At 41.6% G+C, this 18,493-nt stretch overlaps 1 protein-coding gene across 2 annotated transcripts in view; it reads left to right on the forward strand.

Annotated features, from left to right (window-relative positions):
- Positions 1-18,493, forward strand: part of DLGAP2 (DLG associated protein 2) — a 2,662,056-nt gene that overhangs the window by 462,790 nt on the left and 2,180,773 nt on the right. Inside the window, exon 1 of one of the 2 annotated variants that reach the window (XM_069606087.1) lies at positions 9,019-9,103. The exons of the other annotated variant lie outside the window; for it this stretch is intronic. The gene's annotated coding sequence lies outside the window, so the exon portion shown is untranslated. Of the gene's footprint in view, positions 1-9,018; positions 9,104-18,493 lie in introns of those variants that run through there. 2 annotated transcript variants of the gene reach the window in all.

Raw genomic sequence — 18,493 nt, forward strand, 5'->3', positions numbered from 1 at the left:
GTTCAAAAACGTGAGGTGCATTATAATTTTTGAAATGGTGACCATATTGGATCCGGGGACCACCGCCATTGTCCGCTGACAATGTGGTGAAAAAAGGCTGTAGAGAATACATTTGGGGTGATTTTGTGGCCAAAATAGGGCCTGGAAAGGGTGGGGGAGTGTACAAAAGTTGATAGCGAGTAGTTTTTATAGTTGAAATAAAGCAGTGCAGGTGCTTCCAAGTCCACGGTCAAATTTACTGTCCACGGACGTCCTTGGGAGAGGGGAGGTTCAGGGTGATTCTTGTTATTTGAAGATGTATTGTGCTAACTTGTTTCATGGTTTCATTGCAATGTGGTGGTTGTGGCCAGATTCTTGGGGGCATGCTTCCCCCAAAAATCTGGTTAGTGGCCACACACTTTATAGTAATACATGTATAGTAATTATAGGTACTGTAGGGGCAGTATACAGTATGTGCAATATGGTGGAATTATTTAATTGAAGTGTATACAGTATTTGATCGTAATACAATTGAATATAGTGTTTATAAATATGTATTTGTTTGTTTTTGAAGGTAAAAATAGGATAACACTTGGTATGGTTAGTTAGTTGGATAAGTTCTGTGTTTGCGGTATACTATTTTTAAAGAAAATGTCAACTGTGGCCTAGTGGTAATGCAACAGCAGATTGTAGTTGGAGCAGTGTTTGGTGTCTTATAGTAATGGTTGGAAAAGATCAGTACTTTATATGTAAGGTGAAGTGTTGTATATAGATACTTTGGTAGTACACACATATGTCTGAGCAGGTTGGAAAGTAGGACATCTATTTGGAATGAAAAATGGACAATGCTGTGCGCTTAAAAATGTTTCTTTTTAGGAGTATTTCTTTTAAAGTAAAAAAAATAATGTATATGTTCATTTACAGCAGCACTGTGTGTAACGTTTTTTAAAAGAAAGAAAAAGCAGATGGAAAAGATTTGTAGTGCTTGGTTTGTGTAAGTCAAATATGTTGGCAGTCAATGGGCCTCATTACACGGTAGGCGGTAAGGGTTTACCGGTACCGGCAAACCCTTACCACCTTACTACGAGGTCCCTTTGCGGGTTGGGGAATTTAACGCTGCTTTTTGCAGGCGTTAAAAACCAACCCTCAAAGGGACCATGGAGCTAATTACGGTATCACAATTTGCGGTACCGTAATTAGCGCCTTCCCCATTCCCATAGAGCCCTATGGGGCAAAAATGGGAATGGGGAAGGGCAATGGGGGAAGGGGGAATTACCGCCCCACCAACCTTGGAATAGGGCGGTAATTCCCCTTTCCACCAAGGCGGTGCCAGTATTTTACCTAATAGCACCTTGGTCCACCGCCATCCATGTAATGAGGCCCAATGTAAGGAGCTGCCAGTTGATGTGACCAAGTGCAGAATGCTGCAATACATGGCATTTGATGGAGTGGTTGAAAAGAGAATATGCTTATTGAGAAGCTTATTACAGGGTAAGTGGCAGCAACCCTGTATTACACGGCCTGCGGTAGAGGCCGTGTATGTATGGTAAGTTGCTCAACTCATAGATAGGGAACTTTTTGGGTGACTTATAACTTCGCTCCCGCGGGATGAAGTTTGGTGAGGTTTCGTCAAGGGGGGGGCAAAGGTTTTTTTTTTTCCATAGGCATGATGGGAAAAAGTGTTGCTCTTGCTTACAGCCCAAACTGCTGGATGGATTTTCACCAAATTTGTACCAGAAGCAGCAGCTTTGTCCCAAAACCGTGCTTTTGTAAATTTGGTGTAAATCTGTCCAACAGTTTTTTTTTTAAACTATCAAAAAGTAGGTCCAAAAAATGAGTGCTAGCTGGCTCTGCTTTGTGGACCCATTTCCCTGTTTGGTCCACGGACAGGCATCCTGTCACAGTTTTATAATATGACACACTCCAGCCAGGGACTCCCTCCCCGACAATGAATGTGGGGCACAATAAAAATGCTTTTTATTTTTAATAAACCACAGGTTCTTTTATTTGAGTAGGTCTCCAACCTGTCTTCCAACCAACCTTCACAAACATCCTGTGTCACAATGGACTAGGAACCAGACCGGTCTGTATTAATAAAATATTTATTAATTTATGGTTTAATGAAAAAGAAAAATCAAAAATTTTACACCAGCCACCAATGTTGTGGCAACACAAATGCAATGATTCCTACCAATTGGTTCAGAAATCCTAGCACAATTTACATGGATCTTTAATGGCAAAACAGGAAAATAAACAAGTGATAGCATCAAGGTTTAGCACTCCCCCCTGCAACACTCACTCCCAAACATCAGCTAACTTAATTCCCTTTGAATGGAAGGCAGTGTCAAGGAGTAGGGATAGAGCGAGAAAAGTCGGATTTGGAATAAAGCCCACGACCCCAAGATGGGAAGCCAGAAAAGAAAATGAAAACCCGTTTTTGGAGCAAAACGGCAGATTTGTATTTTGGTTATTACTCGCACAGCTACTCACAACTGCGGTGGGACAGAATAAAGGAAATTCATGTTGCTACACTGGAGGAGATAGGGAAGCTTAGAGACTACTAATCAGTACACAGAACAATGTGGAAATGAGGTAGGAAAATCAATTTTGGGGTGAAAGTAAATGCAAAAGGAAATACAAACGGCACATGGAAATTCATTTTATGCAGGATTTACAATGACAGATAGCTAAGGAAAGGGTATAGCTTTGAAAATCGGAAATTGGTTTTCAAGGACAAGGACAGAGGCACATAACAGATAGGATTCTAAACAAAAGGGATTGCTCTCAATGGGACTAAGGTTTTCAAGGTTTTCAAGGACAAGGACAGAGGCACATAACAGATAGGATTCTAAACAAAAGGGATTGCTCTCAATGGGACTAAGGCTTGGGGTTTTTCAATGGGATAGTTGCAAATTAGGAGTTTGTGGGGTGATGCACACAATACACGGGCCATTTCGGTTTCCAGTTACACAGAGACTAATTATGTTGAGGCTATAATTTAATAACTATATATTGAAGCAAGACACTAAGCACAAGGAGGTTAATTTCGAATTTTAACCAACGTGTACTGTGAATTTCAATGGGGAATTAATTGATTTACTTCAAAGTAATGCTAAGGATTTTATACAGACAACTGAGAGATTTATCACAGGGAATACACTATCATACACAGGCTAATACAGATTCTACTATGGGAAGGTGGGTGAATTATACTGGCAATTTGGGAGTTGAAATGGAATTGTCAATGGTGTTTCAATGGGGGAAAATATTGGGTGTAATGTTACAAAATGAGAGGTTTATGCAATTTAGGGCTGGGGTAATTTGCTACTTACAAAGTAAGCCTTGGTTTGGATTCTGTGCAGCCAGCTGGATCTCAGGACTCTCTGGATAGCTAGGCAAGGGGTCTGGTCTCTGCACTCTCCTGGATGGGATTCTGGACAGTCAGCTGGATCTAAGGATACTCCAGACAGCTAGGAAAGGGGTCTGGTCTCTGCACTCTCCTTGATGGGATTCTGGACAGCCAGCTGGATCTCAGGATACTCTGGACAGCTAGGCAAGGGGTCTGATCTCTGCGCAGTTCATAATGGTAAGGTTCAGCTTTCCCTCCATCCTCTTTATCCTGTCTCCCGGATTCTTTTGTCTGTGTGTGTGTCTCCTCTACTGTCTAGTACAGTCCCCCTTTAGCCCAAATGACATCATTCACTTTATAATCTAGGGGGGGTACTCTAGAATTACTCCTATCCGGGGATAGGACAATTCACCATTCCTCCCTCCGCCCCCTGGCCTTATTGGTTCAAGGGGAGAGGGTATCTTCTGTGTGTTTGTCATTTATTACAGTTTTTTGTTCCCAGGTCCACTTTTTAACAAAACTTAGTTATGTATCATAACTTCAAACTTCTACTAGCCACCGCCATAAGAAATAGGTATGCAGTTTCAGTGGGTCATAGGGAATTAGACAAGCCAATCACCAACTCTGTGCAGGGTAGCCGGGCCCTTTGGCACATTCTTGTCCTTTCCTTGAAATGCATAACAGTTATAACTCTGCAAATGATTAGGCATGTTCATAATCTTATTTTCCCTCTTTCCGCCAATTTTCATATTTGTGCCAATTTTCATATTTGTGCCATTTTCAAATCAGCCAGAAATTAGTCTTTACTGGCCATTTCAGCTGACAAAGTCCTAGGAACATGCACATAGTCACTTCAGAACCCCCTGGAAATCAAATGGAAAAATAACATAAAACGAAATTATTTCTTATTCTGGGTGCTGGGAAAAATGACTAAAATGAATCAATCTTTTAATGTCAAATTGGAGGATCTGTCTCATATGGGAGGGCCGTGCTTCATCCCCCACAGCCAACTGTTTCCTCCTGGCTCAGCTTACAAAAAAATACTTTAATTACACCCTTTGAAGTTTGTCAGTTTATCCTTGCTAGTAGGTGCAGAAGGAACTCACACTTCTTGGTCAAGCTCTAGCCACACTTGATGTCTCTGTCCTCCCTGCTAGTACTGCCTTCCAGTCTGGCAGAGCAGAGAATTATACACCCTCAGCCACATCACATGTCACTGCGGAATAGTTCACTTATTGGTGCGACTTCCAATGGGAGGCAAGGCAGGGAGTGTCCTCCTGTCTCCAAAACATCTTTTTAACACTATTTTTCCATCATCTCCCTCATAAGTCACACAATTATGAACATCATCACCAGGCTGTACTGGATCAGCCAGAAAAGTTGCTGGGTTTACTGCTTGACACCTCTCTAGTCATACGGAAGCATTTGACAAAATAACCTCATACAATGCGACTCTCTGAGTAGTCAAAAATGTTTTGATTTTTCCTAAATTGCGAAAACTGCATGTTCCACGTACACTGCTAAGGGCAGCCCATAGCAATGGCTGAGGACTTTTGTGCTGCCACTAGAGCTTGCTCGAATGGAAACTGACCCTGTATGCCTCAGTCTAACAACCCAATATAATATGCCATGGGTTTGTGACCTAACAACGTTTTCTGTTTTAGGAGTGCTGTCATTACCTTTCCATCTTTATGCAAGAAAAGACAGGCTTGGTAATCCGGAGTCGCCAAAACTGGAGCACTACTGATTGCAGTATTGAGCTCCTGAAAACACGACATTTGTGATGTCATCTTTGATGTCCTGGGTGTTAGTCTTAGCAGTGCACAGTGGTGGCGTGATTTATGGTTGCTTAGCTTACCATAACTGCTGGATTTCTGAGGTTTTACACTTCTATTGTAACCATAACATCCCTTTAACAAAATGTTTTCATTGAATTTCATAGGTTTTTATTAGTGCAACTTAACCACAACGTCCCTTTAACAAAGTTTGTTCATTGAATTTCATGGGTTTTTACCAGTGCATGCTATTTTCCTACAATTTACTAATAACATACTTACCCGAATAAAGCAACATTTTTGTCCAATTTACAAAGTTTCACCTTAAAACTCTGCCATTTCCCACCTTCTTGCATCATGTCTAATACCACGATACACTTTCTTCAACTTTTTCCACTGTTTTTGCGTTTGTTGATGTCCACGAATATCTGACATCATAGCGGACCTTCCGGACAGTGCCATGTGTCCATGCACTCACACGTGAAATGATGACATGTGCGCAAACGCGTCCACACTTCGCGATCAGGTCCGTTCTTTCGAGGACAGTTTGGAACTGCATTTTTTACTGATCTGGGAACTTTCAAGCTCAAAATGGACCCTTGCACAGCTCCTATAACTAAACTTACTCATTCTCCATTAACAATCTAGCACAAAGCACGTACTTGGAAGAATATTAGCAAAACTGCTATTTATCTTAAAAATGGCATCAGCTATTGCCATCCAACCTCCCCAAGGGCCACCACCAGCTGAGGACCTACACAACAAAAAAAGTGCAGTACCTCCAAAGACAATGAAGATGACCAAGAACATGAAGTAGATGAAGTGCCTACATCTAGAACCCAGACAGAATCATGGGTATGGCAGTTCTTTACCACTGTTAGGAATGTCCCAAAGGCTAAAGCTACCAAAGTGAAATGCACTGAGTACAACATCTTCCCCTGTCCACCTGCCCCTCCATATTAGTTCTTGGTGCCTCTTCCCTCATTTCCCTCCCCACCTTATGTTCTAACCTCTCCTGCAAAAAAAAATACATCAAACAACAACAAAAGGAAGGTTTCTTTAGGAACCACCTTTCACAGTTAAAAAATGGAACTTAAAAAAACAAAACGTATGGCCTCCCTCTTCTTTACATTTCTCAGTAAAATACATAGGCCCTCATTACGACCCTGGCGGAAAGGGGTTTACGCCGGCGTAAACCATGGCGCCCCTTTCCGCCTGACTACGAGTTCCCGTAGCGCCATGGTGATTTTTACGCCTGCTTTTTGCAGGCGGAAAAATCCATGGCGCTAAGGGACCTTGTTGTTAATTACGCCACCGTAATTTACGGTGGCGTAATTAACGCCTTCCCCACTCCCATTATACCCTATGGGGCAAAAATGGGAATGGGGAAGGGTAAATGGGGATTGGGGACTTACCGCCCCGCCAAGGTCGGAATGGGGCGGTAAGTCCGCCAACCACCATGGCGGAGTTGGCAGCTTAGCGCCATGGACCATGGTGCAAATAGCACCATGGATCTCCGACAAGGTCGTAATGAGGGCCATAGACTCAATAAGATGTTTCAAAATTTCCATTAGCATTTTGTGTTATGCTAAGGGGAATAATGTGGCCTGACAGCCCAAGTTATCGGCCAAAGTGAAGCGAGGGCGGATAATTAGGGATCCGGACCGTTATCCCCCGCTCCAGCCCCTGCAATGGGGGATGAAGATCATTAGCACCCCAGGTTCCCAAAGCGGGATCTCGTGGGTGCTAAAAAAAGAAAGGATTTTTCTGCCTACACCGGGACACCTGCGGAGTCCCTCTGTAGAAAGGAAAATCCTTTTTCAAGATGGCCACCGTGGAAAGGGAAGGCGGGGCTCTGTACAGAGGCCTTCTTCCCTTTCCATGGCAGCTTGCAGAAAGCGAAGACAGAACCCTATGACCATATTGCCATAATCACATTTTGTTCCCTTTCAAATCTATCCCACTTTCGAATAACTTTACCACATAGCCGGTCCCAGGTGGACATGGCCACTTTAACCCTGTTTGTTGTTGTAATGTGGCCACTGCCAATGGCCACAGGCTATACCTCAGTCACCAAATGTATATCACAGTTTTTGTACCTACATTATGACACTTTTCAAAATATAAACACAGGCACATTTGCAAAACCATGCTTTAAGGGTTACCAGACATTTGGTCGAAAAAAATTGGTCGACCAGACAAATGGTCGAACCAATTTGGTCGAAAACCAAATGTCAAATTTATTTTTTTTTTTTATTTTCACCCCTTTTTTTTGGGGGGGGTCCCCCCCAAACTCCCTTTTTTTCCTAAAAAAACCCCTTTTTTTAAAAAACGAAAACCCGAAAAATAAATATATAATTAAAAAAAAATTCAACCATTTGGTTTTCGACCAAATTGCATCGACCAAATGTCATTCGACCAGTTTTGAGTCGACCAAATGTCTGGACACCTGCTTTAAGGTCCTTGCCAATCTTTCTCACATGAGTTTGCTGGAAATCCGCCCATGTTTTATTTTTTCAAAAGTCTCAAAATGTATGTACATACAAAAGTCATATAACTTAGCCCCCACATGACAAAACCCATTCAGACGGAAATCTGGTGAAAATACATCCAGCAGTTTAGGCTGTAGGTGTGAGCAAAATTTGTTTTTTGTGACATACTGTTGGTCATGTCCTGGTAAAACTGGTGAAATGTCTGTGTATATCATATGCCCCATCAACTACAGGACTTGTTTGTTATTTGTTTATCTGCAAGGACTCTCTGGCCACTACCAACTGTGGTGAAACATGCCGAATACAATTAGAACATCTACATTGCCTAGAGATCCCTTCCATACTGCAGAACATTATTTAAGAGTAGTCACTTATCTAATCACACGCATCAAGTGTTTGGATGTGTTTTTTCATCCTAGTCATTGCATTTATGCAGATTTCTTCATCGAAAAAGAATAGATGAAATCCATTTTGAAGCTTATGTGATGCGTGATGCTATGTAGTTTCTTGAAGACCTTTTTCTTTCAGTTCATTTCTAAAACGTGAGATTAATAGATTTATGCGAGTCGGGATGATGTCTTGATGTCTGTCTTGTGATAGGTTATTTCCTGGCCTTTTGGTTTTTGTGTTTCATGACTTTGAGTCTGGGTATGTTGTGACTCCTCGTGGTGCATTAGCACCCTGAGATGGCAAAAGGTTTTACCCGTTAGGGGGACATTTGATAGTTATGTCTTCAATGGTTATGCAGCAGGCCTGGAACGTGAAACAGGCTTGGTTGCTAATGAAGGGAAAGATACAATTGTAGTTCTTTAGTCCTTTGATGAGTTGGGCATCTGAATGCAATAAGCTCTTTAGTAAAACCATTGAGGCATCTCAGACACGTGTGTGAATAAGGTTATAACCAATTGTTGTAAAAGGACCATGGTTTGAAAACTGAATGTGCTGTTTGATTCAGGCATTTTGGGCTTTGTTCTGTGTAGTAAAGTGAGCAGCACTAGGCTGTCTAGAACGGTTCTGCATGTTTTAAAATACTTTATTTCGGTCAAGCCCTTCTGGTCATGCTGATTTTTTAATGAGGTTTCCTCCCCCCTTAGTCCCTCCTTACCCCACACCCCATCCCTCCACTACTCCCCTACCACAACATACACATATACATATCCATGTGTATTCATATGTTATTGGTCGATTTGAGCAGAAGTGCACACTCAAAATGCAAACTCTTTAAAGAAAGACTTTTAAAAGATGGATACAGTCTAGAAATGCTTGTGTATCTTTTGTCTATAAATCTGGAAAACGAAATACCTGTCTCTTATCAATCTGATTGAATTTATGTGTAAGGAGCCTAGGGGTTCTGAATCTCTTAAAAGTCAGTTCTGGATTTGTGTTAAGAAGCAAATAACTTTTTTTTGGGTTTAGTTCTAGATTCACCATTGAAACTCAAAGTTCAGAAAGGGCAGAGCCGCTGTTTTGCTGTGGATGTCATTGATTGGGAGTGCCTTCAGATACAGGTGACTTATATCAGAATACTTTTGAAACTTGATTTGATGGCTGGTGAGAAGTCCTTCAAGTGGGCACATGTACAAATTGAAGTGGACAGGGAGGATGAATCCTTGGATTGTTCTTCCAATCACTGGATGCTGCCTGGATTTAGAGGTGCTCATTTGTTTGTCTGGGCTGCTGTCGGTTAGTGAGGAAAGAGGAGGCCACTCCAACAAGAGAGAATCCAATAAGGGGCCACACTATGAACAGACTCTTGGCATGACTATGGTGCAGTGCCTTTTATTTGGCACATAATGTTGTCCAGAGCCGATAAGCAATAGCACTACTTGTCATGGTTTATTATACGGTCACTCTCAACTCAGGTAGTTCCTTCTCCCCCTCCAAGAAAGGTGGCCCACAACAAAACAAATTCAACTTTAGTGAGGCCTCCACTTCTATCGCAGCCTGCGTCAAAATACTCTTGCTGCCATCAATCAGCTAGGAACCAGGCAAAGGTATAGTGAGAATGTATATATGCAAAGAATCATAGGCAATCACAAAAACATCAACGCGGTGGCATTACACAATAGCCCAAATTCTAATTTCTTGCAACAATTGACCAACATAGTTTTCAAAGCCTTTAAGTCGCTATAAGACACAGGTAAAATATTGAAGTTGGCAGTCACAATTTACATCAGATGTCTTGCAAATTAACCAATAGGAACAATACAAAACATAGAGTGATTGCTTAGTTTGGCACAATACTCCTTTCTCCCATCAACCCGCACACTCCAGGCATCAATTAGATATGACCTCTCCAATCTGATGGCAAGGGACAGGGACTGGGAACACAATCGTTTTAGGCTTTTTATTTATGTAAAATGCAATGTTTTGGAATTCTGATTTGGGATGCAAGGTAATAAATGGGGATTTTCATGTTGCACCACTCCTACAATGAAAATGCAAGGCTTTGGGATTCTAGGTTGGTCTGAAAGGGAACATTTGTTTTTCACAATTTGTGTTCAAAGGGAATGCAAGTTGTTGGGAATGTCGTTTTGGGGACAGTATCACATTCAATTGAACAGCAGTGTTAGCCAATTGCATTACAGACTAGAGTCATGTACAGTGCACTGGGATGAACCTTTGTCAATTTTGAATTTTGACAAAAGCATCACCCTGTGATAAATGACCCTATGGGAATTCATGTAATTTTATTTTTAGTTACTTTTGCTAAGGGTATACACGCTTTCACCCCCCTCCCACTAATGGAGAGCACCCACCAACGCAAAGGTAAGGGTTAAAGAGACAGATTCCAACATGATTCAATGTAACTAGATATAGTTTTCCTCTATAGAGAATTCCTTGAGTTAACCTTTTAGTTATATATGAATGGGGTCTACCCAGTTTTCCCCCACCCTTTCACCCACTAAGGGAATGGTGTTAAGACAGGTAGCTCCACACACAATTTATAGATTTGGGATGTATCTACTTGAATGGTGGATCTCTGAACTTTGCTCATGAGGCCCGCCAGATCCTAGGACCCTCTTTCAGGTAGGCAGTTCACACCTCAAGCATCTATCCACCAAGAAGGTCTCTCCAGCCACAGACCTCTCACAGATAGGGCTCCCAGGTTTCCAAGCAAAGTCCCTGGGTCTTCTTTTCTCCCTCCTTCTAGGTAGGACTTGGTTTAGCTTTGTTCACCTGGGAAGGTGGTGACCCGATGGATTAGCAACTCTCCTGGTCTCTCTCCCTAATGGTTTTCTTGCAAGTCCCCTCTTAGATCGGAAATTGCCAAGATATAGGGCCGATGACACATACATTTTATCATAATTTCCATGATACGGATTGGCTAACTCTCATCCTTCACCTCCCACCAAGATGCCCACTGGCTGCTGATAGGACCAGAAGTTGGGAGGGCTTATGGAAGCTGAGGCAGGAGGAAAAATACATTATTTCAAAATGACAGATAGTTTGACACTTTTGGGTTCTGAAAATCTAACAACATGGGAGCTACCCTAATTTTTCAGATAATTGCCGGCACATATACATTTTTGAGTGAGAAAATATACATTTAATTTCGGTATGCCATTCCTGGGCAGAGCTACCATTTTTCACGATTTGCTCCTGAGCCAAAATAGTCACAAATCTGTCCCTTCCTGATTCTACCCTTACTTCCATAACCTATCATCACAACAACTTTCTATTCCCTCAGAATTATGAGAATGCTGGATTCATAATTTTTCTCATAATTTTTCTCCTAACTCAAGGTGTATCCATCAAACAAAATGTGTTTTTACATGGTCCCGACAGGCATTTATCCCCTTTAATCTGAGTCCGGGGTGAGCACACTGGGACATATGATTCTCTTTTAATTAAAAAAAAAGGTGGCTCAATTTTAATCAATGGGAAGGCATCACATGGGTCCCTCCATTTCACATAGCTCCCACCAATTCTTAGGTTTCATTTCTCTTCTATGACCTGATCAGGACATCTGGCTTACTCATGTGCTCATGCCATCCGCTCCTGGGCTTCAAAGGGTTTTTTCAACGCTAATGCACAGTTAATGGAGAGACCTGAACTTAAAGGTTATTTCTGCTGGCTGTTTGATCTGCAAATCCCACAATTCTGATCTCATTCTCTGTATATCTTGGCATTTAAACTGAAAACTAGACCTTCTTCTCCTAGAGGTCCTCAGCCAAAGGTCTTGAGGTCAAAGTTGCAGAGACACAGACCTTCCTGTTCAATGGGAAAAAACAAACTACATACATCATTCTAAAAGAATAGCATTTCACATTACATCATGTGTGTAACATCTAGGCCTGCTCTTCATAAATACAATCTTTCTTTTCTTCTATATTAGAATGGAGGTAGATTCCTCATTAATCTCAAGTACATAGATAGGCCACAGCTAACATTGGAAACCAGTGTTCACTTCTACAAAAACGAAATAGGTCTTACACTTTACACGCTCTCATTTTATATGATAAAAATGAAGGGCCTGATTCATGGAATGTTCTGCCCGGTTCAAAGTGACTTTGCACTTGTAAAAAGTGATATTGCACTGCCGACACAAACTCTGATTCATGGAACTGTGCAAAGTGTATTTCTGCTGGGCAGGGTGAAGTCATTTTTGCACTACAAAATGAACTTGGCTTTGCCTTGCATAAATACTCTTTTCTCAGTTCCATGGGCAAAGTCACTTTCAGAAGTGCAAAGTCAATTTGAACCGTACAAAAAATTCCATGAATCAGGCCCTAAGTCTGTTTACTCTTGATAAATGTAATCTGTCACTTGACTTTATTTCTTAAATGTTAAGCATCATTCCTCCTTTTTATCTTCCAAACGGGCAGTGTTTCAAATGTATCTTTCTTTCTGCGTGCACTGCTGCAGTGTTACATCTGTCAAAGTTGCCTTTTCCCAGTTTACACAAAGTCAGCAGCTACCTCACTACATGTTTCTTTGTTTTTTGCCTCCACGGAATACAGTTCAAAGGCACACTCTCCTTCAATTTAGTGCCTTTGTATTTTGCTAAAGTTGAAATAGGCCCATTTTCGTTAGACCTTATATTGGAAGCCAATGTTTTGAACTGGCTTTTATATTTCAATAGAACTCCACCTTGGCCAGCGTCACTCTCACAACAGGGCCTCACATGGCCTCTCCATCTCTGTCACTCTGGGGCTGTCTTTTCACCCCACATACTTTACTGAAACATCATGCAGGTGAAAGGTACAAATTCAGCAAGAAATGCATAGACATATCCCAAGACTCGCCAGGCCAAAACCATGGGTGTTCTCCTATTATAGACCCTGTGTCTGAGCAGACCGGGAATTATACCTTTGAATCACTCTTTGCTATTTCCAAGTGGGAACAACTTGAGGTTTCTAAAATTGTGAAAAACACAAAGCTTAAAACTGTATTATTATGGTTATGAATGTGGCTCTCTTTGGAATCTTCAATTCACAAAACACACAGAAGGTTCAGGTGTTAGGTTTAACTAAGAGGCCATCATCTGGTGTGACATGTAAAATAGTAGCTAATGAAGTTGAAGGGGACACCTTGGTGTGAAACCCAGAAGATGACCAACACACGGGTGTGTGTGGAAATAAAGATAGCTGGTGAGACGGTCTGTAATCCTAGGTTTACTTTATATTATATATGCAGGATATGATATATGATATGATATTATATGATAGATTATTTATAATGTGCTTCATACCCAGAGTTTATTAAGCGAGGATCCGGAGTTCGGACCTGCGTTGCTCCGTGTTGTCTTGCTTCCAAGGCGAGCATGTTGCCACTGAGCTATCCTCCCGAGACTCCCGAGGAGGAAAGAGAGCTTGGACAATATGTGGATTTTACGCTAAACCAGGGGACCTAGAATCATGTTGACAAGCTCGCTAGGTGAAGGTTAAGATAAGTGCCTGGCAGCAGTTGGAGATCTTTGATGTTCATTCTTGTTTTAAGCGGATCTCCAAGGTGTCAATGATTAATTCCTTGTCTATGTGTCAACTGCATTGCTGTGTGTGGTTCAAATGGTCTAAATCCTTTTTGTTATCTGATGTTATTTGAAGAGTTCAAGATTACCTTAATTTGGCAATGACTATGACATCCCCCTCAGATGTGCTTGCAATATCCGTTTTTGCCAGAACCTGGATGTGTAGAAATAAACTGAGCATAACAAATAAGGCCACATGATTGGGGTTTTGAGAATTACTGGAGACAATAAAGGATTATAGGAACCTCTTAACTCAAACCTGTATATTACTAAGCACTGATGAAGTTATTATATTGCTATTCTTAAATGAACATGAACCAGTGGTAGTTATTATATAGTATTTATTTTTTCAAGAGAAGGATTGATACTTTCATAGGCTATATGTATTGCCTGTCTAGGGAATATGTGTGAGGAGCAAACGTGTAGTATATTGTAAAAGCTGTTTGCAGTGCATTACACTGAATTTGAACTGAGGAAATGAGTGGCTGAATTCATGCAGGTCATTAAGATTTTGACTGATGCTCGATTGTTGATCTGATGTCAGGATGACAGTCATGAAGGAGATATGACTGAAGATCTTTTTTTCTTGCAGTTGCGTGATGACTGCTCTATCAATTGCCTTCCAAGGGACTGATCAGCAGTTGCAAAGTCTTTGAATAAACAATGAATTTATTCATTCAACTGTAGGTGGAAGTGGCATGTTTTAAGAGCAACTGAAGAGATTTATTGGCCAAGTAAGGGGTTGACTATGTTGAGATGGGTGTGAATTCTTCTTCACTGAGGGATTTCATGATGGTGAATGGAAGAATTGTATCTACATTGGTAGTGGCCATAATGGCAGCCAGGGTGTTAGTGAGGTCCAGGAGATAATCCTTGTGCTGTTGCAGGGTGGTGTTGGGGCACAAGTGTCAGTCCAGAAAAAACAGACACCCCTCGATCGGAAGGCGATGTACTTTGTTGGCCGAAGACCAACCGTCTTTTGTGTTTAGCATTAGAAAAATGTAGCCATAAGCTTGACTGAAATGCGGCCATTTTGAGGTGACTAAAATCACCATTTTGTTTTCTCTAACGTTTGCCTTTTGCTTCATGTCAAAACTGCTTCGCTGAAATAGTATTCTGCTCCACTGGTGCATAACACAAGGCCGCGAGAGACATGTTGAAACATACGCAGTAACCCAGACACAAATGCCAGGTCTCCTCCCTCACATATCCTTGGAAATCAAGCAGCAGGGCATTCTAATCAATACAGCAGGTGCCAGCTATTCTCGGAAACACAGTAGAAATGCTAGAAGTGAACATTAAATGACTTGATTTATGTTCTTCTTTGCTCTTCTTTGTGGCCCCCCTTTCCTGAGCCCTGTAGAGCTCTGGGGAGCAAGTTGACCGCCAGCACACAAATAGAAACCAGGAGATAGCAAAGCCTGGAATGTGTCTCTCCCCTACGCACAGTTTGTTTGTACAAACAGAAGCATTGTGTTCTTTTAAACAAAGACTTATGTCTGTAGGTTCGCAAAATTGCAAACTGTTGCTAAATGAATGTCTGAAGATGTCATACTCGTCACCATTGTTAATCATCGTGCCCAATTCAAAGGAAATGTATTAGGGGCAGTATTGGAGGTGTCACTACTGATTGTAAGATGCTTGCTTTGTATATATGTAACTGTTGTACAATTATCGCTCTCTTGCGTCCCCCGAGGTCTGGTAGACACACGTCGCGGGGCGTGGGACCCAGTTGGCCAACTGAGACTATTTGCTTTGCAATAAACCCTAGATTTTGGGAATACAACCTCGTGTCTGGCGTATCACTTCGTGTGTGGTGATTGTGTCTTGTTTCCACATGCGAGGGTCCTCTAGGGGCGCCATCACAAGGGTAGTTTGCTTGGGGATTCAATCTGGTGCCAAATAAAGGGCTGATGGTGTTGCATTTTGTCATTTGATTGAGTTTGGTTTCGTAGCAATGGGTTGAAATAATATTTGATGCTTTAAAAATGCCTTTACAACTCTTGGAAGCTGCCACGGTTGGGGCTGTGGTGATGAGGTATTACTTCCATGAAAAACAGAGGATTTTGATATTGTTGATGTTGTTTGTGATTTGATTTTTCGCCATATTTTCCATTCCTTTGAGAATTAACAATGTGCTCAATATAATAGGGTACATTTCTTGTTGCCAGCAAATTAGGCGTTCTGCACAATCGGAGGCAATCAGACAGTGGTGAATAGATGTACAAGTTTTAGCACCAGCACAAAACTCACCAGATGTGCACGGTACTACCGCTCATGGTGAATCTGCAAAAAATCGGCACGCATTTCTACCTACTCCAAAAATGGAAGCTAACATCGAGTGGCATTAACGGTAAACACATTTGGTGGTAAAACAGTGAGTGTACCATCAGTTTACATCAAACCCAATCATGAACTTCAAAGCATTTTACACCAGGGAAAATTGCTAGAGCCAGTGCAAACATTGCCTTGGTAAAATAATCAATTGAAATAATGTTTTCTGTGCTGGGGAGTTCATGCTCTCGTGCTAATCGCTCCCGCACTAGCGCAAAGTTTCTGTAATGCCGCCCTCCAGCTCTGTGCTCATCGAAACAACATGTATAATTGACACAATGAAGAAGAGCAAGTAGTGGCCATGACAAGCACATACAGTTTTTTGGGATTTACTTCACATATTTATCAGGATATTTCCTTGTGTGCATATTAGGTCAAGGTATAATACTATCCAATAGGTTCACTTTTACAAATACGTTCAGAAGAAAAGCATCCATGCTTATTATCACTTTGTTGTGGCGGCATTCCACAGACGACTGTACATTAAATCATCATTTCCAGATCTTAATCTGATAAAGAGGGCAGAGAATGATTAACTTGTCTTACTGGTTACGGGTTCATGGCTTTAATATAACAGAGCGAATCCGTGTTAAATCTGCTGGGATTTAGCTTCATGTCTCATCTGTTCAGTTCAGGATTCTAATCTCTTAGGATTGTTGAATAAATCCACTCCTATAGTGTTCACATACTTAATTCAGTAAACCACTAAGCTACAATAGGATTACTAAGATATGTGTTTTACCTCTGTGTGGGTCTGTATCGCTGCCTCTTGCTTTTCATACTGCATGCACATCTAGAACATTCCACGCCCTGTAAAGAACTGCAGCGCGGGTGGTCGCCGACGGTAACAGAGTTGTATGTATCTTGTCAGATAGACACTGTCTTTGAGGAAACACTGTCACGGGGAAATAATGGAACTTGTTCCCCGTCAAAATGGTATTCTGCCCTTCCGGAACATGCTAAAACAGAACTAATCATACAACATATATGTGCAGACTAGCAAGCAATCCAAAGTTGCTACTCCGCATTCTGAAGTGCCGTGGCTTCTATGTCCCCCCAAAGTGTATTTCCTCTGGACTGCCAGTATAATTGCTGGGTTCCCATCCTATGTGCCCTGGCCTTGATCAATTATTATTTGGAATTGGGGGAGTGTGCACAGCCAATCAGGTGACCCGGAGTGGTAGCAGAATCTGCCAGTGATTGCCTGTGTTCCCCCCAGCGACCTAGAGGTTCGGCCCGAGTTATGTAATGTGCCGTTTCTTGCTCTATACATGATAGACTCAATGCAATGTTCTCAAAAGTTTTCAAACCATGGGTGCAAAAAAATGATGCACATCAAGGGCCTTGTTACAGCCTTGGAGATAATGCCGAAACACGTGGTATTCGCAAAACATACCCTGTTTTAGCACTCACCTCCTTTTCAGCATATTACAAGGTGCTCGTTGACCTTGAACATCAGCCTATTTTTACCTCCACCGAACTGATGGAGGTAAAACAGCCGTCTCTAGAAGTTGTTTTCATTTATTGTCCTGTCCACGAGGGAAGCACAAGCGATTCCCCTCAATACAGTGCATGCACTTTTTCATTGTGGACATAACGTTCAAAAATGTTCTAATGCCCACCCTCTCACCATCTTACTTACATGAACTATCAAATGTAATGATCCATTCATCTATCCATGAATTTAATCAAAATGCACAGCAGAGGTAGGAATCACTACTGCACACTATTCATCTCCACACTCAACATGAGCGTGCAAATGGTCAGGACAAATATATGAAGTGGAATTTCTGAATTACCGCCGGAGGTACTGCAGAAGAAAACAGTGGTACATTTGTAATGGGATTGGCTGCCCATATCACTGGTGGTAGTGCTATTTTCCTCTGTCTGATTTTCTGCAGGGATGCCTCCATGATTGTTTCACAGTTAAATATATGGGGATAAATCAATTAGTAATAAATGCACTGCTAGAACATTTTTCAGGTGGATTTCTAATTTTGTTAAGATTTGCTCATACTCCTAAAAGCTCTACGGTAAGTAGGTACGGTAGGTTTCACAAAAAGAGAGATTCTTGGGAAAAAGGATATCATTAAGAAGGAAACTCTGGGAATGAAGACATTAGTCATATGCACAGAGACTGAGCAAGAGCTTTCTGTGTCCCAGACTCCAATTCAAGTTATCAGAACAGGACAGGAAAAGTGAAGACTCATATTTTCTGTGCATGGAGCTGAAAGACATGGGGCGAAGAGGTCCACATGAATAGGCTTTGCTGCGCTGTGCAGTCTAGGAGATTATAAAATAGAATAGATGTGTCCAAACTTTGACGATGGGTCCTCATTAGTTCCCTGACCCTGTGTGCATTGCAAACCACACATCTGCAGGTGGAAAGAGGATCTGAGGCCAGATCAAAGAAGCGTTGCACTGATGCAAGTGCACATTTGCACTTTATGAGCACCAGGAAAAAGTTTGCCCTACAGCAAAAAATCATAGGGGCCTTTTTAGAAAACATTTGCAGTTGTATTGGAATAAGGGGAAAGTTTGCCATTAAGCAAAAAACATGTATTTGTGCATTATGGCAAATGTTTAAGCT

Source organism: Ambystoma mexicanum, chromosome 4p (assembly GCF_040938575.1).
Source record: "Ambystoma mexicanum isolate Mex_15411 chromosome 4p, UKY_AmexF1_1, whole genome shotgun sequence".
NCBI classification, from domain to species: domain Eukaryota; kingdom Metazoa; phylum Chordata; class Amphibia; order Caudata; family Ambystomatidae; genus Ambystoma; species Ambystoma mexicanum.